Raw genomic sequence first — 24,305 nt, 5'->3', positions numbered from 1 at the left:
TGGTAGAGGGCCCTAATTATGTGTTTGGGCTAACAGATCAGTTTCATGATGTAGTGCATGCAGTTATGCAGTCGTTGTGGAACGGTTGCACCTAATCTCAATTGAGCATTGTTGCTGAGTAGGTGAATACCAAGGTCGCCTGCCATTTTCTCAGCATATATATGACCAAAGATCTCAGTAGGCTGATCATATAGTGCCCCGCAACCATACCCTGCCCCAGGATACTATAGTTAAAAAAAATTAATAATAAACTTGGGTTTACCTATTGAGAAGATCAATGTATGTAAAAATGGTTGCATGTTGTACAGGAAGGATGACATTGATCTAAACTATTGCAAGTTCTGTGAAGACTAATGTTGATAATGGAGGAATGTAATGAATACTACAAAGTTCGTGTGACACTAGGTAAATTTGTTTATCATTCTTTTAGTATTATTTTATAGTTAAAATGTCTAATATAGCATGTAATTTTAAATCTGACCGTTGCTTTCACGAGCGCATCAGTGCAGTCGTGACGGGGACATTTTCCCCACCCGTCGCCATGTCTAAGGTAGGTGCCGCCAGAGTACCAATATTTCTGGTTTGAGAGCATGAAAATAATCAATTTTAAATTAATTTGGTATTATATAATAATGTAATTACTTAATGAATTTTACTAATGTTTTATTTAATTTTATTATTGTAGATGACCTACTGGTGGGACTGTGACGATGAGTCAATGCTCTTGGTCTTCCACATGTTGGCTGATAAGTAAATCTGGAAGATACTATATGTCGCCCTGTCCAGCCTGGTCGGGCCACTCTTGCTGGCAAACAAGGTCTGGCACATGCTCTAGACGTATTGGGCCAGCGTGGACTTCCAGCGCGAGTCCTCAAAGAATAAGTCGAATCGTGCGACGAACTCTACTGTGTCCTCAATTGTGTATCAGTGGGAGGGGGTCTTCCTCTATTGACATGCACAAGAGGAAGTTGGTAAGTAAATAATAGTAATTTTAATGCTTTACCATTATATTATAAAAAAGATGCTAAATGTTTTTCTTCTACAAGAGGCAAAGGTCTGTTGCCCCCTAAGCAGATGGAGTTATTTGAGATGTGCTACAAGAAAAAAGTGGATGGCGGTTGGAGCGGGCCGAGGGCGTTGGAGGTGGCAGTAAGTAGGTTTTGTTTTACAGGAGACATTCCAGAAGCTGCTAGAGGATAGTCGGCCTTAGAGGGTTGGATATTCCACAAGCTGCTTTATTTTTTGTAATATCCAACTCTCTAGTCTTTGTTATTCTTTTAGTTTTTTTTAAGTATCTATTATATATATGTTAGGATTAGTGGATTCAAAAGTGTCAATTGATTTTTCTTTTCAAAATATTTGAGAGCGATATGTTCTATGGTGGCAAAGAACCAAATAAATTGGTGCAAAAAATTCTTACACACATTTCTATATCTATATGACTTTCATATAACTTAAATTACAGTTCATCAATGAAATCCAATCCTCAAAGTGTAATAATCACTAAAATTATACATATCTTTATATACCAAACCATTAATTATATTTTTCAGATTAAAACACACCTACCACATATATTTCTTTCAAAATATCCAGCCTTTGAAACCGAATTTCAATAGATCCTTAATTAGAAGTATTGTCAAATTTCAATAAACGCAAAATGATTGAACTTGCAAGAAAGGTGTACATGATTAATTTTTCAGTTTTGAGTATCAATTCTAACATCGTCACTACTTTAAGTTTTTCAATTTTATTCAAAAACTGGAGCTGTATATAAAGAATTTTGTAAAGACAAATGGTTGATTACAATACAAAAATATGAACAGATTGATGAACTCTTTAATTAATTTTCATAAATATTGTCTCTCTTTTTTTCTTTTTGCCTTTTCCAGACGAATCTAATGTAGAAAATAATTTATTGTTTTATTGTATTCATAGATAGCATCAATATATACCTTTCTTTCTAATAATGCTTTTGTCTAATTATTACAATAATATTAAGTAAAGACAAACCAATAGAGAAGAAATTAATAGGAAAATATTATGAGAAAAAGACAGAACATAACTTTTGAGGCTTCTGCTACCCCCTGTCCAGCTTTGTTTTTTGAAACACTCACACATACACACACAACATTTACTCATACTCTCTCACTCAACCACTCACACTTCAGATTTGCTCACGCCTTTTCTCCCTCAACACACTCACTGCAGAACATTATTCAACTCCATAAAAAACTACACTTAGAGAGAAATCACGGAAAACTCCATAAATGTAAGATGAATTCTATCCAGGGAACTTAATTATTCCTTTTCTCAAGCATTTGATTCTTTCTTTTTCCTTCTTTAATTCTTTTTTTTGAATGACTTGTTAATTCGTCATCGTTGTATAATTTGCCAACAAAAATCTTTCATCCGATCCAAATTCAAATTCATGTTGTGAAGATTCCGGTGATATGCTATCGTCAGATCCCATCTCTTGTGCTATGTCGGCATGATTAATGGAGCCTCAGAGGTACAGATTTAATTATTTTTCTTTTTTTTCTACAATTTATTTTTAATTAATTTCTTTTCCTGTTAAAGTTTAAAAAACTAAATATTTAATTTTTTAATATATTAAGAAATTTTTTTCCATAATTAGGGTTCAACAAGAAATTCAACTTTGTTATTTGATAAATATTTTAAATGAATTCATGTGGAAACCATTCCTGAGGCTATAGAAATCATGCTCAAGAAAGCTTGTCTTGTTTTTTTTTTTTTTACCTTATTTTTTGATATATTTTCTTACCATGACAAGTAGTCAAAACTCATATTTGAAAATACAAATTTTGATACCTTAAATTAAGTACAAAATGGGGGATGAAGAGAAAGTGCAATAGCGGTGGTGATGACCTGGCCTAGGCTCAAACCAAACTTGATTGTGCCTATTTTCTTTTCTTTTTTTTTTAAATGAAGATGAGATACTTTTTTGAACAAACTTAAATAATTTATGCTTTTATTTCAAATAAATAAATCATAAATTAAACCAAACAAAAAATCAAAACTTCCAAAACAAAGTAGCTAAGACCGCATAATGAACTTAATAACAATTTAACCAACTAGCTAGCGATATTAAACTTAAATAATGAAAAGCCAAAAAAAGATTTAAAATACATTTTTCAAAAATTAACAATGAATTTTAGTGAATTATTGTACTAATATAGAAGTAGAAGAATAAAGGTAAAACTTTTTAGAGTTTCAAAAGTATAAAAAAATATAGAATAGTTAAGCTACAAGAATAAAATAAAACTTATATGTCATATATTATTAAAAACAAAGAAGTGGCTCGATTAGGTCGGCCCACTAACTCGACCCAGGGTCAGGATGTCCTAGGTCATTGGGCTGGGCCTATCCCAAGTATTGATACTTGGAGTCACCCAGGATTGGCCTAGATTGGACCAACCAACTTTTCTTGATTTGGTCAATCACATCCTAGGTTGAGTCCCTCTTGAGCCCGACTCTTTAGGCATCTTGATGAGTGACTAGAAACCATTGAATTAGCATAAGTTTGGTGGAAGTTTCTCAATTACAAGATATAATGTGAAATTCCTATGACCAATAAAACTAAAATAAGAGTAATTCTTTATTTTTGGGACGCAAGTTAGGTTTATATATCCAAATCATTTGAAGATTAGAAATCCGTTTGCTATTATGATTTATTGATACCAAGTACTGAAGTAATGTTTATCTCATCTTATTAATTTTTAGTCTAAAATTTAATTATTTTCTTGGTAACTTTTTATTTGTTCTTTAATCTACATATAACACTTTGTTTGTAGAAAGCTTATACAATCATTTTACTTATCTCTACCCCCTCACGCACTAAACAAAGGAAACAAGATTAGATATTAGTGTGCAAAATAATCCACAATGCCTCAAATGCAAGTGATAAGGTAATAATTGTTTAATACTTTACCAAAATAATCTGTAAATTTTTTAATTCAATCTTCGTTTTCAATTATCATAAACAAAAATTAATTTATTCATGTGAATCCTTATATTGAGCATTTCTTTTTTTTACTATATCAAACGTATGATTCAATATTCCAAAATTCATTCATTAATTATTAAATAATTGTGATTCATGGAAAGCTAAATATAAGTGATTTGTTTTTATTGAAAACAGTGTATTAAATTATCGATATATAGATAAATAGTTTCAAATTAAAGCATACATTAAATAAAAATTACTAAATGCAAGAAACTAGTATAAAAATAAACCAAATACCCATATTTATAGAACTGAAATCGGTGACCTTTTGGTTGTAAGACATAACCATGCAATTTGAACAATATCTAAACTTTCAATTTAATTTAGAATTTCGAATACATTTAGTGAGAAAACATTTTTTCTAGTTATTATGTGGGGCACCAATAAATTTTAGACAAATTTATGTCGATAAAATTATGAATCACCTAAAAAGTTTTTTCTTTATTTGATTGGACTAAATTAACCTTACAAATATTATTTTTTAAGGATACAAATGTAAAATAATATAGTAATTGTTTCTTATTAACTTTTTTGACACTACACAGATACTCTTATTAATTACTTTTTACATTATTCACATTTATTCTTACTAATTACTTTTCACATTATACTTATTTAATCATATAATTTTTTTGTATATTACATTCATAATATATCGCATTTACTAGGTTACCCCTATCATATAACACCGTCAAAAAATCACAAAAATGGAAATGATTTAATGTTGAAAATTTTATTAGAATACATATAAATGCGAACTACCTGAAGGACTTAATAAATCAAAATAGGTTAAATGACGAATGAAAATCAATTAAATGAATTGTCATGTAAGAAACTAAAGAGTAAAATACGAATGCTAAAAGAATTAATGAGAATAAATTAAATCACTTATTATGTAAAGTGAACACTTTTTGTTGTAAGATAGATTAAAATGTAAATTGAGATTTGACATGTAATTCCTATGTACGTTATAGAACATTTTTATTATCTCTAATATAATAGAATAAATTGTTAAGTGTACAAGTTTTGATCATTTCAATAATGTACAATCCTTGTAAAAAAATATAAAAATGTGTAAATGCTACTCCTAAACCATCATCACATATATCCATTTTTCAAAAGAAAAAGTAGTAAAAAATCGCATGAAACCATAGATAAACACTATCTATACCATTATAGTTATCTATGATGAGTGGCTACGGACACGGTGACAGGGACAAGATACGAACAGACATTGCCACATGGAAAATTTAAAAATATTAAAATAGAAAATGGCACTCACACTCCTATAAACGATATAATTGTTATTATATATGTTCTTAGTTTCTCATAAAATTAAATTATGACATATGAAAAAACTCAAATAAAACCTAACATAACCATGTCTTGCATCTAAATATTTAACCAAAGGGTTAATTGCAAAGACTGACCCATAACATAAGGTGGTAGCATTTTAAGAACTGCAATTTAGACCCTGGCAAAATATGCCCCATAGCTTTAAAAAATATGGTGATTCCTGCCCTCCGTCTAGATCTGAACAAATATTAGACAATTTCATCCCTCAGCAGCTTTAAAATAAGCAATTTAGTCCATTTTCAATTATTTTTCATTCTAATGCATATTTTTGTACACGCTCCCCTAGAATGGTATCGAGCTTAGGTTTATTGAAAAAATATATGATTATATTATATTTTGATATTATTTATCCACTAATGGAGGAAACTTACTTTAGAGAAAATGGAACCGAATGAAATTTCGAGTTATGATGAAAACATTGAATATTTCCATATTCTGGAAATACAGAGAACGGAATTTTTCATGGAAGTTCTTGACAAGTGTTACAACGGTCCCAAGAGGATTGATCCAAAACTTCTCAGGCCAGAAGAAATTTTGATATTCGACAGGTACTACTAGGAAATGCAGTGAGGTGCCTACACTCCACTGAAGTCCATGGTAGAATCCCAGCTAGGAGAAGCGGAACGGGTAAACTCCTGCATAATTACGATTCTAAAAATTATGATTAAAGAAATTGACGGGAAAGAGCTCGAGCCGGATACATCAAAGATCTCCAAAGATCTGAGGGAGATACAAACGACAGTTCAAGACTATAGACATAGGTTAATCCATGTACCTATTAAAATAGAATCTTTGAGCCAGAAGGCTAAGGAGGTTCTTATGATCCTTCTTGATCTGCACAAGGATCTTATAGATATAAAGGTAGACATTGTAGATCTGAAGAGAAACCAAAGGGAGAACCCTGAGACATCTAAATCCAGACAAGAGCGAATTAGGGACGCCCTTGGAATAGTAATTCTTCTACAGCAGAAGGGGAAGGTCATGGAGATTCCAAAGCCAAAATCAAGAGAAGATCTGATTATCACATCTATCAGATCTGTAAAAATAATGGAAGTAACAAGAGCACAGATCTATAAGAATTGGCGGAATACTTTTCCCAACTCGAGATTGTGGATTTAGTCAATATCCAAACAAATGAAATAACTCCAGCACTACCACCGCCGGATGGGAATACATGCTCTAATGATCCTTCGTAGGATCAACCGAGGAGAGAAAGTGCGGATTTCCACACTAATGCCACTCCAACGTTTGTGGGAACCGGCTAAAGGAAAACCTAGGAAGAAATTCAAAAGAGAGTGCTTGAAAATACATTTTGGGCAAGGACCATGCTCCAGCCCTTACAACCATACGACACTATACTTAACATGGATATTATCGATTTCCAAAATACCGAGAAGTTGATAGACGAATGGGCTGCAGCCATCAAGAAAGCAGCAACTACCGTGGAGCTCGACAAAGAAAACATCATAAAACTTGTTGAGTTGAGCATGGAGGGATCTGTAAAGATCATATGGGACAATAACCCAGAAGATACAAAAACCAGCACCCTTTTTGGAGATTCAAAGGGCGCGATAGCAGACAGGCTAGGAAGGCTCATCAAGATAGACGTCATAGGAGATTGTTACTTCGAAGGAAGTAGACCAGAAAAGGATAAAGAATATACACAATCTCTCTTTAGCCTTGAACCAAGAAGTATTTGCCTAGTAGATGAATATATCTATTGGCCTCGTAAGTACTTTTTCCAAAGTTGAGTGGCAACAGAAGTAGCATCTCCAATGTTCTTCGCAAAGATATGCAGTCCATGGAGGAAAATGTTGATCCAGTCATACAAAGCCATATACTAAATATTTTTTATACAAAACCCACTTGACAAAATTTCATCTGATATATTTTTATATATGTTAATCAATACCTTTATCACTTTATTTAAAATTTTCAAAGCCATATACTAAATATATAGGTTGAAGTCTTTTGGCAGTTTCAATTAGCGAAAAATAGTGCATTTCAATGTATATATTTTGTCAAGTGGGTTTTCTCAAAGTTTTGTTTAACCAGGTTTCAATTAGTTCAAATTGTGCATTTATAATCAATATATTTTGCTTCATGCTTATGGATTCTATCTTTTATTTTAGAATGTGTTGTATTACTTATTTTGCATCATACTTGACTTCTGCGACTAAAAAGGTTTATTTTTAGGTTTAATAGTACCAAAATACTATGAAATATTGGAAGACCAATTTTTCCTTCTTTTTCTCAGACTCACGTGACTTTTCCCGCCAAACTTGTGGGGTTGACGGCTATGACGGCCCATGTGCACGGCACATGGGCTCTGCCGTTAAGTTGGTACAAAAAATGCTTATTTTTTTATTTAATGGTACCCAAACCTGAACTTGCAAAATTTGTAGTACTTAAAACCAAACTGACCTTTTTTAATTGTAACAAAACACAATTTTTCCCAATATTATACATGAAAAAATTTAACATTCTACCTTAATTGAGCATAAAGTCGTGTTGATAACGTGTTATAAACTTATAAAAATTCTAATTTTCTTAGGTTATTACTCCTAATAGTATATAAGAAAACAACATATACATATTCTCTCCAAATCTCTTTCCTTATAATTCTTCCAAATAATTTTTTACAAATGAATTACATAGTGGTATTTATAAACCATCAAAATTGTTGTTATAAACATACTATTAAAGAATATAATTAAAAAATATCATGGGGGATACAAAAGGTTATAAGCATTAGGGCAAATTACAGTTTTCCATTCAAACTATGCTTGTTTTTACTTTCGCCATTGAGTTTTTTTTTGTATGAACTTACCATCTCAACTTTGCAAAAATTTGCACTTTTCTATATATGATTGTCTTTTCTTGATTTTTTGCATTGGAAAACATCACATGTTGTGCATATGTGAAAAAATATCATATTACATTAAAAATCACACGTGCACTACATCTGATGTTTCTTTTGACAAAAAAATTGGTTGAAAAAAGTTAAAAATGACTAAGTGTAAAATTTTATAAAGTTGAGATGGTAAGTTGACACAAAATAAATTAAATACCAATATATAAAAATGATCATAGTTCAGATGGCAAAATGTAATTAACCCTAAGCATTATGAGAAAATACTAAGAAATGTATGCATAATCCAATTATGAGATAATATAAATTTTATATTTCACCCAATAGACATCTCCCATTTAATGTTACATTAAAGACTTTATTGACCAATATAAGTAATCAAAATTGTCCCACAATAATTGAAATCGCTATTTCAATCATGCTAGGTTACATAAACGCTATACTAACATGATCACCACTAAGCCTAACTAAGTCCCTAGTCGTTACAATAATAGCCCCTCTATTTCTAATCCTTAGGACCTTCTTGTTTGAACTTTTCTATTCCGGATCATCACCTGCAAACCATTCGCAGATTATGAATTCAGTGGTATCCAATACCATGAGTAGAATGGTGATTATGTTAATACTCAATTAAAGATTTTTACCTTCATCGGAGAGGAGCTCAGGACACTCCCTCTTCCAGTGGCCCTTCTCTCAGCAATAAATACAAATATCATTCGGTACTCGTGACTGATGAACAATCTTCCTTTTACTTATACCCCCGCCTAAAAGCGTAACACGATTACTTGAAGTAGTAGAAGCAGTAGAAGAAGTCTCATCACTCTTCCTCCTCCCCTATTTAGCACCCTTGCCCTTCACTTTAGAGGTAGAAGCCTCTCCCACTAGTACCGCCGGATGAAAATTTTTCTATCGTTGCCTCGTAGTGGACGAACATATTAATCAACTCAGGAAGCTTTTTTCAATCCCATTCATGTTATGGTTGACAATAAATTGATCAAAAAAGAGAGGTAGTGATTGTAAGATCATGTTCATTCTCAAAATCCGCCTGGAGGTCTTTAGCTTTTCTACTAGGGATAGCATCATCACTCGATGCTCTCATATGGCCAATCCTTCAGCTATTCTAGCACCTAAGAATTCCTCAATCACGGCATATCTGATACGTTGGTATGGTATCGCAAAAAGTTTTGACCATACATCTTTGTACCTCTCATACTACTTCTGGATCTTGTTAATCATCATGCCCCAGTACGATACTGTGTACTGCCCAGTTGTCCTCATGCCACTGAGTAAATTGTTCAAACGTCAAATCTTCTCCTTACCCTTCTGGCAAAGTGCAAGATAGAGACTTATCCAGAATATAAGTCTAGTTCTCGAAATCTTGGATTATCCTCAGATTTGTCAGCCAACTGGAATAGTTTTTTTCATCAAAGTTATTATCCTCAAGTATGGTGTTAAGTGGATTCTTAGACATCAACGATAAATAGAAAAATTAGTATATTATCATAAAATTATGTTCAAGTTAAGGACTTGAACTTCAGTCATTAACCTCCCACTATTTGTACAAAAACCATCACTCTCAAATGGGTTCTCGAAAAATCTTTTCTTAGTGGGCTTAGGGTCCATAAGCGAAATTCTTGATGTTGTGCTTTCACAATTCACATGAAAATAGCCTTGTAGGAGGTACCAAATACCATTCTTGACCTACTAGATCCCTAAGATATTTTGCATCACCCTTTTTACGTGATTCCGAGGACTTCAAGCGAATCACGTTGCTTGGTGTTAGATGCAACCCATCAATCAAATCATAGGGCAGACTACTATTGCCCCACGACTCATGAGATAGAGAAATAGGTGTGTATTCACTTTGTTCACAATAATAGTGTAGCTTCATTTCATTCCAAATGTGCTACGACTCATGAGACCACATATGAGTGAAATCAACTTCCTCACTGTATTATAGTGGATGAAAGACATGTAATAACAATCCTTTTTTTATTTCTATTTTTGGGTCTAATATTTTAACTTTGTCCCACCAAGTGAGGGTTATTTGTTATTTATATGACCGAGACCCCATCCCATTTAATATTTTTCATGCATAATATTCTCAATATTAAAAATATTAATAAAATGCATGCATGCAAAAATAAAAGTCTAGCACGCCACTATTGGATAAAATCACAAGCCCAATAGCCTATGTGATCTACTAAGCTCAGTTTTGTCTCCCAAGTGTCTCTTGACGAATGTAGGGCTATCCCACACTATCAAGTACTTGTAACTCAGGCTTGTCGTGCCATATCTGATATAATGTCTGGGTTACGGTCTTAAAAGGCTCCATGTTCAACAACTTGGATGTCATCTCAAGAGCATATCCCCAGAAGGATAAGGGTAGTTCGGTAAAACTCACCATAGACCGAACCATGTTCAACAAGGTTCTGCTCCTTCTTTTAGAGACACAGTTAAGTTGTGGCGTTTCAGGAGGAGTCCACTAAGAGAGAATTTCATTCTCGTTTAGGTAATCTAAGAATTCCCCACTTAAATACTCACCACCTTGGTCCAACCGAAGGGTTTTAATTTTGCGACCAGTTTGGTTTTCAACTTCAAGTCTGAACTCTTTAAACCTTCCAAACGCCTCAGACTTGTACCTCATTAGGTAAACATAACCATATCCTGAGTGATCATAGGTAAAGGTTATGAAGTAGGAAAATCCACCTCTGGCTTGTGTATTCAGTGGCCCACAGACATCTAAATGGATCAAATCCAACACACCACTGGCAAGATTACTTTGTCCTACAAAAGACTTCTTGGTCATCATCCCTTTCAAACAAGACTCGTAGGCTGGTAGGTGATCCAAATCGTCTATGTGTAGACTTTTTTAGTCTACCAACCTTTTAATCCTACCTTGAGAGATGTGACCTAGCCTTGCATACGAGGTTTGTGCATTTTCTTGATTTTCCATTTTACGTTTGTTTTGAGCCGTCATGATTAAATCATGTTGTTGGCGAATATAAAGACCATTATGAAGTATGCCTAGTAGATGTGAAGAACCATTCTTCATCAAATAAAAACAATTTTTATTGATCATAAACTTAAAACCAACATTGTCCAACAATGAAGTGGAAATGGTATTCTTGATCATGCTAGCTACATAATAGCAAATTTTTAATTCTATCCTAACTTGATCACTAACAGCTAAGCGGACTATCCCTACAGCTTCAGCAGCAACAGCCTTGCCATCGCCAAACTTTAGGATCTCCTTGTCTTTACATAGCTTTCTGCTTCTTTCTAGCACCTGGAAATCATTGCAGATGTGAGCTCCATAGCCGGTATCCTTGACTGACGAACAATCTTCCTCTTTCCTTTACTCCCGCCTAATAGTGTAATAGGATCACTTGAAGTGCTAGAAGCAGTAGAAGAAGTCTCATCACTCTTTCTCTCCCCCATTTGTCACCCTTGCCCTTCCCTTTAGAGATCGAAGCCTCTCCCATTAGTATTGGATGATGTAGATTTTTCAATCGTGGCCTTGTACTGGACCAACATCTTAATCAACTCATGAAGGTTTTTCTCAATCGCATTCATGTTATAGTTGATAATAATTGATCAAAAAAGGGTGGTAGTGATTGTAAGATCACGTTCATTCTCGAAATCAGCCAGGAGGTTTTTTAGCTTTTCTACTAGGGATAGTATCATCACTTGATGCTCTCATACGGACAATCCCTCAACTATTCTAGCACCTAAAAATTCCTTAATATGGCTAAATATGTGTGCTCTTTCCATTTAATGTCACTATCTTCTTTCATTCTTATTTTCTCTCTATTTCCTCAATCTCTCTTGAATTTTTTTGATATCTCACTATCCCACAAATACTTTTCTACTCTTGTTCGTCAACCAGACTCAAATTTTTAATCGATATTTGAAGTTATTTTGATCAGCTAACAACTTTAACCCTTTATTTGTCAATTGATTATATTTGTTGTAATTTTATCAATTAAATTTAATGTTATAATAATATATACATATATATGTGTATGAGTGTGTTTCTGTGTTTGTGTAGGACTCATCGTCATGTTAAGAACGTTGAGAAAATGGATGTATGAGAAGAACCTTTGAAATAGGGCGGGTCTTACTCTGTTCAGGATGGTGTTGCTACATATATACAATGACCCTCCACATGCATGTATAGATGGTGAGAAAATTAAGTTTCATTTTCGAAAGTTTGAAAATGAAGTTTTCAAAACCACGGACAAGGTAAATTTTGGCTTATTTATGAAAGGTTTTATGCTGGAGTATTATAATTGGACTTCTCATTGCGACGAGAGGGTGTAGGAGTATTTTGAGGCCGTCATCGCGGCCCCATTGCAAGAGGAGCAAACTTCAATTTCTAATATTAAGTTGAGTACCAGTACGCCTTGGAGTGATGCGGTGCGGATGGATTCGGCACAGAGGATGGTTCTTGATGCCGCGAGGCCGGCTGTCTGGTCTTTTAAGTACAATCGGGATGGTGTGCCTGATAATGATACGAGGTCGTGTCCTACTAATGTAGGGCCTAGTTTATATTATGGTAGGTGATACGAATATGTGTCTGGGCTGGTAGATTGATTTCACAATGTAGTGCATGTTGTTGAGCAGCCATTGTGGAATGGTTGCACACAATCTCAATTGAGGGTTGTTGCTAAGTTGTTGAATATCAAGGTCGTTGGCCATTTTCTCAGCATATATGTGACCAAATATCCCAATGTGCTGATCATATAGTGACCCATAACCACACCCTGCCCCAAGATTACTATAGTATGAAGAAATTGATAAGAAACTTGGGTTTACCTATTGAGAAGATTGATGTGTGTAAAAATTGTTGCATGTTGTACAAGATTGGGTGTGGTTAGGTATAAGTCAAACAGGGAGCAAAATCTTAATCGCAAAAAGACATCGTATACTATTCTTAGGTACCTGTCGGTTACCCCTCGCCTGTAAAGGTTGTATGCTTCAGAAGCGACTGTCGAGCAAACAACGGGGCAAGCCAAAAATCAAACAAAAGATGGATCCATGTGCCATCCGTCTAATTCAGATGCATCGAGGCATTTTGACTGGAAATATCCTCATTTTGAAGTAGAGCCCCGTTATGTTAGACTTGGCTTGTTCAACAGATAGTCTCGCAATGCACGGGCAGTACGGTCGTACGTACTCATGTTGGCCCGTTATACTTACACCGTACAATCTCCCACTGGGAATGTACATGAATATTGAGTGTATGTTCGTAATGATGGTGATCCCCGGACCTTCCAATCCAAAACATCTCATCGATGTTTACCTGGAGCTGTTGATCGAGGAGTTGCAGAATCTGCGACATGTAGGTATAAAATACATGCCAGTACAATTAGTATGAAAGCATTAATATTCAATGCTTTGATCAACGAAATATATATTAATCCTATTTATACCACTTAAAACTGATGTTCGTGCGATTAGCATGATCTACAAGAAATATATATAATCCAATTTGCAGCTAGTTAAAACTTGTCGATGCGTTTAGTACGATCAACAAAAGATGTAATCCCTACTGAAACTAAATTAATACTCACTTCCATATGAGTATGATCAACGAAGAATGTAATCCGTACTCAAACAAAATTAATACTTACTTCCGTATGATGCTTCTACATATGTACGAACAAAATTTATTATCTCGATTTATTTCAACTAAACTCATGTTCGAGCAATTAGTGTGATCATTAAAATGTTAAATCCTACTTATGTGTATAAGGATAAAAATACAGTTTCTGTCTTGTAATTTATGAGGGGGTGTCATTTTTTATCCTACACAAATAATGAAAATTAGTTTTTACAAGACTAAATTTATCAAAATTATAAAATTATAAAATTAATATTACTAAAATAATTAGTGTTATCAATAAAATATAAGTAAAAATACTATTAATGTACAGGTGTGTATATATGTACACATATATATCTAGAGTTCTTGAATAAAGTTGAAAATGCAATCAAATTGTTCGCGATTGCATTTGAGGTTGATGAATAAATGTATAATATGAATATATTAGTATAAGAAGAGTAACACGAATAGTATTCGCATGTTAACATTTATGATATCTATAGAAGCGTATTAATCATTGCTATATTCTAGGATACGAATGAGGAATAATTTGTGTGATTAATTCTTGTAACATTTGTCTAAGTTAATAAAACTCATATACGTACATTTATTGTACTTCCATCAATGAAATATTTAGTCATAGTTACAAATTAATACTTTGTTTCTAGAATTATTGTGAATTATAATCCAACTCATATCAATTTAAAGCTCATGTCAGCACAATTAATATGATCAAGAATAGTCTCCTATCAATTTAAAGCTCATGTCAGCACAATTAATATGATCAAGAATAGTTGCAAATTATCTTAATTATAAATGTGAATATATTAATGATGTTTGTATTAATAAAGTATAATATAGTCTTGTGCGATCCTATCTATCCCAAGTAAAAATTCATGTCCCGTGTATTTATTATGATCATCAAAGGAAAAATCGTGCACGTGCAATTACTGTGGTCTACGAAAGAAGTTATTATATTGATCCAGTCTAAAACTAATGTCAGTAAAATTAGTGTACAAGAATTATGTGATGCTTTTACTAACAAAATAATTATGTACCTTCATGCATATGAACAATTAGTATGATCAGCAAAATTTTGTATCCTACTAATATATTGAGTTAAAATTCATGGATGTACAATTAGTGTGAAAGCATTGATATTCAAGGCTTTGATCAGCGAAATATATATGTAATCCAATTTATACCAATTTAAATTCATGTCCGTTTGATTACCATTACCAACAAGAAATATATATTATCCTATTTGCATCTAGTTAAAAATTGATGATTCATTTAGTACGATCAACAAAAGATGTAATACCTACTCAAACTAAATTAATACTCACTTCCATATGAGTATGATCGACGAAGGATGTAATCCGTACTCAAACTAAATTAATACTTACTTCCATATGATGCTTCTACATATGTACGAACAAAATTTTTTATCTCGATTTATACTAACTAAACTCTTGTTCGAGCAGTTAGTGTGATCATTAAAGTATTAAATCCCACTTATGTGTATAAGGATAAAAATACAGTTTCTGTCTTGTAATTTATGAGGGGGTGTCATTTTTTATCCTACACAAATAATGAAAATTAGTTTTTAGAAGACTAAAATTATCAAAATTATATAATTATAGAATTAATATTACTGAAATAATTAGTGTTATCAATAAAATATAAGTAAAAATACTATTGATGTATAGGTTTGTATATATGTACACATATATATCCGGAGTTCTTGAATAAAGTTGAAAATTCAATCAGATTGTTCGCGATTGCATTTGAGGTTGATGAATAAATGTATAATAGGAATATATTAGTATAAGATGACACGGATTGTGATCTCATGTTAACATTTATGATATTTATAGAAGCGTATTAATCATTGCTATATTCTAGAATATGAACGAGGAATAAGTTGTGTGATTAATTCTTGTAACATTTATCTAAGTTAATAAAACTCATATACGTACATTTATGGTGCTTCCATTAACGAAATATTTAGTCATAATTACCAATTTAAAATTTTTTTTAAGAATTAGGCAAAATTGCAAAATTGGTCCCGTAAGTATGGGGGGGTGGGTGGATGGCAGAATTGGGTCTGTAACTGCAGGACTGGCAATTTTAGTCTTGTAAGTATTGATTTTTTTTGTAATTTTGGTCCTAACGACCAAAATTGCCCCAAAATGCGGCGGAGAGATTTTGGCCTTAGGGTTCCGTCGTCCACGTGCGCAGCTTAAACACATAGGAGCTTGCATGGCGAATGACGTGGCTTTAGGCGGGAAAAGAAGGCCCTCTTCCTGCTTTTTTCATCGTATGTAAGAGCTCTCTCTCTTTTTCATTTTTACTGCTGCAAATGAAGTTGTAGGTGAAGAAAAACAGCAAAAATATCTTCTTTCTCCTCGCGAAATTACTCCACCACTGTGGTAAACTGCTTTTGTGGCATTAGCGTTCCATTGAGAACCTCTTGGACCAATGACAATCCTGGAAGGAGGTTTTATTATTGCTCAAATTATAAGGTTAGAATTGAAGTTTAAGTTTAAGTTTTGTAGATGTTGGTTTATTTTTTGTTCAATTGCAGAGTGGAGGATGTCGATTTTTTACATGGTATGACCCACCTATGTTTACTAGAGCTTTGTGTGTCATACCCGGTTTGCGTCGCAAGCTTCAAGCAATGAAAACTGAAGCAAAACTGCTGAAGAAGAAGATATTTTGGTTTAAAGTTTGCTTGGTGGCATCATGGTTTCTGTTGGTCGGTTTTTGAGTGGGTAAACGGATGGTGGTATATGGATGAATCGTTTGATGAATTGTTTCACGTTGCTAGATTTGTAGGGACTTAAATTATGTTGTTAGATATGGGTAAACATAAGATGGAGGAATTGTAATGGTATTTTGTGGTTTTGATAATGAAATTGAAAGCCTCAAATTTGAAGCTTTTGCGAATTTTGTATTATGTTGATAAAGAATTCTGTTAATGAATTTTAAGAATGAAACTAAAAGCCTAAAATTGCAATTGTTAATTAATTTAGTAATTGAAAAAAATGAAAATGAATTTTCAGCCATTTCTGCACCATTTTCAACAATATAAGGAATTTTCAGCAGTATAATGAAAATAAAAACATTCATTTATGCACTATTTTCAACATGTTAATGTGAAACATTCATTTCATACTAACATCAACAATATACAACATCTTGTCCACAATTTACAGCCTGTCTTCACAAAAAACATGAACATCCATTTACAACATTTCTTCAACAACAACCAGTTCACAGAACCCCCTAATTCATAACATATGCAATCACAACTGATTCCTCAAGTTTCTCAAGTATCTTGAGATTACAAAAAAAAAATGTTTCAATCAAAATAAAAAGGTACTTAAACAAAAGGTGAATTCCTCCCATCTTTCTTCTTGCCCTTGTCTCCCTTGTCCTTCGATTGTGATAACACATTGTTCAATCATGATAATGTAACATACTTCTTGCCATCCTTTTCCAAAAATGTACATGTTGACAGAAGAGATTTGGTCTCTGGTTGTAAAGTCTGTTTTGGAAACACCTCCTATTTTGGAGATTTGGTCTAATATTAACTTTTGGGATTGGTGGCTGGAGATGACTTGGTTGAGCAGGTGTAGGAGGCCTAGAGCTTTGAGCTGCATCTTGTTGCTGGGATGTGGAAGACTTGTATGATGGCTTCCATGGTTGTTTGTGTGCAACTTTTTGTTTATACCGGGGTGCCTTGAATGGTTAGGGTATTACCTATAAGGAGAATGAAATAAATAAGTGAATGATAAACAAAATTCTTGAAATTACTTGAGAATTACTTACTGAAGCAGCAGTTTGTTGGCTTTTATGTTGGACTACAGTACTTGAAAGCTTTTGTTCCTTCATGCCCTCAAAAAACAGACAATATCAATTATTACAAAATGTATAATTAAAATGGAATGAATGGTTGCTGAAGTTTCTTACCACAAACTTGTTCTCCTCAAATGCATCAGCTTTAGTCATCTCGTCAGTTGAAATTTGTTCTTACATCCCCTACAAAATAGTTATTAAGTAATAATGATTGGTAAGTTAAAATGGAATGGTACTGATGTTTCTTACCATAGAGTTGTCTTCCTGAAACGCATCATTTTTAATCAAAATGTTCTTGTCACCTACCTCCTTTTCAACCTACACAAAATCAGATTTAGATAAGTATGAAATCAACTCACCAAAATCAGATTTAGATATTCAGTCTCGCCATTCTTTTCTTTCTTGCATGAGCCTCTTTTTCTTTGATTTCTTGTATCACTTGATTAAATGTGTCAGTAACTTGTGTATCTTCTTGCAGGTTCTTCAATGGACATCTTCGGGCATTATGTTTCTCCTCAACGCATTTGCTCCACTTGACAGTCTTCTGCACTTTTTTCAACCTGTTCTGTTGTTTCCCTTTACCATTTTTCTTCTGCTTTGACACTATATCATCAGGTTCCCTCTTCTAGATTTTGGAGGCCTACTAGCCCCCCTACCAAAGCTTGGTGGCAAATGATGGATGAATTGTATAGCAGTCCACAATTCTCTACTAACCATAAGCATAATTGCAGTCTTATAAACATTCTTATAAGATGCCACACTATAGCACTCATTCACATACTTAATAGGATCATCACCTTTACACAATATGGCACTACAAGCATGTTTACATGGAATGTCATTCAAATCCCATTTCCTGCAAGAACAACTTCTCTTGTCCAAATCAACTGAATGTTGTGAACCATAAAAACAGGTTAATTGATAATGTGATGAATCAGCCTCTATGGGAATGCAATCTGCGGACTTTTCAATATTTTTCAACAATTTTCAGAATCCTAGGACATATAACACCAGTCCATTTCAGTTCTGCCCTATCCCTATTCTCCTGCAATCTTCTCATTATATACTCTCTGATCCATCCAAGCGTAGTGACATTAGGCTTCTCCCTAGCCTCCAAAATGTTCGAGTTAAATGTTTCACAACAATTATTCATTAAAACATCACACTTAATATCAGTTTTGAAGTGTGGTCTACTCCACAGTGTAGGGGGTTTATCATCAAACCATTCTGCAGCAGTTTTATCATGTACTGACATTTGTTTCGTACACAATCTGAATTCATTAATGGTAGTAGCCCTTACAGCCTTCCAAAAACAGTTTTAAAATGCCAAACTGCTGAAGCCTGCATTCTTCAAGGTAGAATCTAGATGTCTTACATAAAATCTATGATATGAAGCAAGAAACACTTTCTCAAATGTTTGAACTAACCCCTTTTTCTTATCAGATATGAAACACCACTAATCATCTCTAACCACCCCCAAATCAGATATCAGAAGCCTTAAAAACAACTCCCAAGTAATCCTCATTTCTTTTCCAACAACGCAATATGCAACAGGATAAATATTGTTATTGGGATCAGTGCCTATTGCCTATTGCTTCAAGGACTTTGTTGGGCTAAAATTAGTTTAATTAATTATTATCAAATGAACATTAGTTGAGCTTGATTTAATTTGATTAAATTAAGCTCCGTGCATACTTGAAGTCCAACCCCATTTGAGGGACATAATTGAGTGGTTATTTCTTCATGCTTGAAGGTTATATGCATGCGTGTGCATAGGTTGCATTGGAGGCAAAATTGATAGTTATTGAATTTTCAATTCAATTATATGTAATATAGAAAACTACACACATATCAAGTATAACCATGAGATGAGCCACCAAATTTGCTCCTTTTCTCTCTCAAAGATATTCTCCTTTTTATTTTATATTGAATTGGTTTCATGTTAGAACATAAACAATCAGAAAATACTAAACAATAGTGTTAGTTTGGAGTTATTTTTGTTCTATCTAGCATTAGAAAAGAACTACATCTATTCCATTTTTTGGTGTGGGCAACTTAGAGGAATTCTAGTTTGAATTCTAAAGTGAATGGAATGGGATAACGTAAAGGGAACAACGCATGTTGCTGCTCAACTATAGAAATAAAAAGGTAAAGTTTCATGTTTTGTTTCTATGCTTTTTGTTTCATCCTCTAGCCACTTTTCCAATATGTTTATGTTTTCATTATTATGCTTTTGACAAACACCAAACACCACAGAATTTCAAGGGGAACATCCTTTTGAACCGTTTTAATTTTTTTTATTTCACCCTTCCGCCGCATTCCCGGGCCATACTCATTCATTCTATCAAAGCACAGTTCGATGTGGGGGCTGATGGTTATGTGATATTTGCATGTTAACATGCTTTCACGAATTTTGAAGCATGTTTTAACGCTTTTCGTTAAGTAATTTTGAAGCATGTGTTTTGTTTGTAAAATTAAGTTTTGTGATTGGATATCCTGGAGTATAATATTACATGGGATGTATATTAGGTGATGTATGGATGTTGATCACGGAGCCCACGAAATCTTGTAAGTTTAAGTTTATGGTTGGGCTTGTATGCCCTTGTAATGTTTCTTCTTTTTCCCTCTCGTTTTTAACCTTAGAATAATGGGGCCTGCTATCTCCCTCCTTATACACTCCCCGAAACTTCTGATTGGGGTTTCTTTTCATTTGTAATGGGAGTAGTATCGAAATTTTTTTTGTAAGGGTTTTTATTTTAAAGCTAGCCCATGGAGAAGAAGGTCCAAGAATAAAGAGGCGCACGAAGAAATTACAAGGCCCATCTACATGTTGATGGGTAAATTGCTTTGTAATAGCATAGGGCCACCTTAGACTCACCATGGATTCACGGGCTCAGTAAGTCGCATAGGTAGCACTTGTGATCATCCCACAGGAGTATGCTTAATTATGTTGCATGTGGTGATTCCTTTATTGCTTTAGCATTTGATGTTCTGCATGCAATCAAATTATGTGATGAGGTCTCAGTCAAACACTCAAACATTAACTCTTACTTGGTCGGACCAAGTTAAATATTAGGCCTAAAATGGACTTGGATCGAAATTGTCCTGATCTGACCAAGCCTTCCATCCACAAAAATATGGTGAGGAAGCTACCGTTACGCAAGTGTGGTCTCATGAGTCCGGGCACAGTTGGAATAGAGGAAAGCACAACATTATTGTGAACAAACAACACGTCCGTCATTTTCCTATCTCACGAGTTGTGGGGGGGACGACTGAGGTGTAATTTGGTTGATGGGTCGAGCCTAACATTGAGTAACATGATTCACTTGCAGTCCTCAAGATCATGTGAAGAGGTGAGGCAAAATATCTTGGGAATCTCATGGAATGAGAATAGCATCGGTTGAATCCCATGGGGCTTTTTCCATGTGAATCGTAAAAGCAGAGCATGGTAAACTGTTCTTGTGGATACCAAGCCCACTAGGAAATGACTTCCAAAAATCCTAATTGAGAGTGGTGGGCTTTAATATACATAGTGAGAGACTCAAAGACTAAAACACCATGTCTTGAACTTATTAATAATACTACTATCATAAGTCGAAATCTGTTTCACTTTTTATCGTATAACATGTTTAAGAACCCCTTAACACTAATAATGAAGATTAATAAATTTAATTGCATGAACTACGACAACTAGCTGGAAAATCTAAAGATTGTCCTAGGTTTCAAGAACCAGGCTATGTACTCAACAAGTCGCTCCAGGCGATGTTGCAGGAAGGGTCTTCGCCAGAAGAACGTGTGATGTTCGAGAAGTAGCATGAGGACAACAACAAGGTCGTAGTATCATATTAGCTTCGATGACCAATGGCATCCAAAAGCAATATGTTAGGCTGGAAAACGTTCCCTCAATAATGCTTCACATGATCGAAATTTGTTCGATTCCTGATAGGAATAATAGATATGCTGCTACTAAAATATTTTTTAGGACAAAGTTGACTGAAGGATCTTCTATGCAAAGTCATGCAATCAAGATGCTATCTCTCGTGTAGAAGCAAGAAGACCTCAAAACTGGGCTTGATAATGACACGTAAATCGATGTAGTTCTCCAATCACTTCCTGCCTCCTATGACCCGCTTATCATAAACTACAACATGAATTGAAATAAAAAGTCTATTAATGAGTTAATTAATATGCAGGTCTAATATGAGGCAATGACCTACAAGTCTGCACCAATATTACTAATAATAGGAGAGGCTTCGAAAGGCAAGAGGGCCGAGCGCTGGAAGAGGAAGAAGGAAAAGCAAAAGCTGTCGCAGCCACTGCTAGCGCTCCAAGCGCCCCTGTTGCTCTGGTCGGAAAGAATAAAGGGAAAGGGAAGAACGGCGATTCACAGCGGGTCGAGGGCAAATCATGTTTCCATTCATTGCCGTGAAAAGGGGCATTGCAAGAGGGAGTACCCATAACTTCTCTCCAGCACAGGTATGTTTGTATTGAAGTAAATTTGATAACTAATTCTGCTTCTTGGGTATTGCATACTGGCTGTGGAGCTCACATCTGCAATGATTTGCAGGTGTTGGAAAGAACCAGAAGACTAAATAAGGTTGAGATGATCCAAGGCTCGGTGATGACAAGGTCGTTGCTGCAGAATCGGTGGGATCTCTCAACTTAGGTATTAGTGATCATATTAGGATAGTATTAAAGAATCGTTATTATGTACCAATCATGATCAAAAATATTATTTTCGTTCTTGTTTGAGACAATGATGGTTATGCATTTAAGATTAATAAAAATAGTTTTTTATTTGATGATTGATAATAACCATCATCTGCACGGTACATTAACGAACGGTTTTAACATTTTCCAACAGATAAATTGTATTATAACTGCCTAACACAAAATAAAATTAGATAATCATGAAAATGCACAGAGTTTGCATGTAAGGTTAGGTCATATAAACATAGAAAGGATGAGGAAGTTGGTGGAATCAAGGAGTCTAGAGGTAGATGACTTGGGTAAACTATCAACTTGCGAGTCTTGTCTAAAAGGGAAAATGACCATGAAAATTTTTGCTTGTCATGCCTGCCACTGGTCTGTTGGACTTAATCCACACAGACATCTGTGGAACAATAAATACTCCGGCTAAAAGAGGATACTGGTACTTCATAACCTTTATCTATAATCACTCACGGTATGGTTATGTTTAGCTGATGAGGTACAAGGTTAAGGCATTTGGAATGTTTAAGTAATTCAGACTTGAACTAGATAATCAAACTAGCCATAAGATCAAAGTCTTTCAGTCAGACTGAGGTGGGGAATATTCAAGTGGTGAGTTCATGAATTATTTAACAAAGAATGGAATTCTCTCTCAATGGACTCCTCCTAGAACGCCACAGCTTAACGGCGTGGCCGAAAGGAGAAGTTGAACCCTGTTGGACATGGTTCAATCCATGAAGAGTTTTACTGAATTGCCCCTATCCTTTTGGGGATACGCTTTTGAGACAGCGACCAAGTTCCTCAACATGGCACCGTCCAAAGCTGTACCCCAGACGCTATATAAGATATGGCACAGTCATGGTAAGAAAATATATCAAAACATAAGGTAAAAAAGAAAAAGACAAGTTTTGCTGAGCATAATTTTTACAGCCTCAACAAGGAGTTCCACATAAATTTATTTTAAAATATTTATCAAATAAATAAAATTGAATCTCTTGTTGAACCCTAATTACGGAAAAAAATTCTTAATATATTCAAATTTAAATATTTATTTTTTAAAACTTAGATAGGAAAGAAAATTAATTAAAAAAAATTGGAGAAATAAAAAGAAAAATAATTCAATATGTACCTGAGGCTCCACTAAACTTGCCCACAGAGCACAAGAGATGGGATCCGGCGATAGCACACTGGAATCTTCACAAGGCGAATTCGAATTTGGGTCAGATGAATAATCCAGCCAAAATCTTTAGTGTATGTTCTTGAAGAATTCTGTTGGCAAATTATACACGATGATGAATTAACAAATCAATTCACAAAAGGAATTAAAGAAGGAAAAAGAAAGAATCAAATGCTTGAGAAAAGGATTTGCCTGCATAGAATTCATCTTACACCGGAATCAAATGCTTGAGAAAAGGAAAAAGGAGTTGTCTGCATAGAATTCATCTTACATTTCTGGAGTTTTCTGCCATTTTTTGGCTACCGAAGGATTCAAATGTAACGTTCGTAGGGCTCTCTAAGCGTAGTACTTTATGGACTTGAACAGTGTTCTATAGTGAGTGTGTTGAGGGAGAAAAGGCGTGAGCAAATGTAAAGTGTGAGTGGTTGAGTGAGATAGTGCGCGTAAATGTTGTCTGCGTATGTGTGAGTGTTTCAAAAAACAAAGCTCGACGGGATGTAGCAGAAGCCTCGAAAGTTACGTTCTGTCTTTTTCTGATAATATTTTCCTATTCATTTCTTCTTTTTTGGTTCTTTACTTAATATTATGTAATAATTAGACAGAAAGCATTTTTAGAAAGAAATGTATATATTGATGCTAGAATACAATACAATTAATTATTTTCTATATTAGATTCCTCCAATAAAGGCAAAAA

General features: G+C 34.2%; 1 long non-coding RNA gene across 1 annotated transcript; it reads right to left on the bottom strand.

The window, feature by feature from the left end:
• Positions 1 to 17,062: 17,062 nt before the first annotated feature.
• On the bottom strand, positions 17,063 to 23,690 carry LOC148788035 (uncharacterized). The gene is made up of 5 exons (XR_016065614.1): positions 23,564 to 23,690; positions 17,974 to 18,042; positions 17,839 to 17,907; positions 17,698 to 17,763; positions 17,063 to 17,628 (listed from the first exon to the last, which is right to left on the bottom strand). It is a non-coding gene; the product is annotated as an uncharacterized LOC148788035 (long non-coding RNA).
• Between the last annotated feature and the right edge of the window lie 615 nt (positions 23,691 to 24,305).

Source organism: Sesamum indicum, linkage group LG5 (assembly GCF_026168435.1).
Source record: "Sesamum indicum cultivar Baizhima isolate 11 linkage group LG5, ASM2616843v1, whole genome shotgun sequence".
Taxonomy (NCBI): Eukaryota; Viridiplantae; Streptophyta; class Magnoliopsida; order Lamiales; family Pedaliaceae; genus Sesamum; species Sesamum indicum.
Note: the sequence above shows the minus strand (reverse complement) of the source record. Positions and strands in the feature narration are given on the sequence as shown.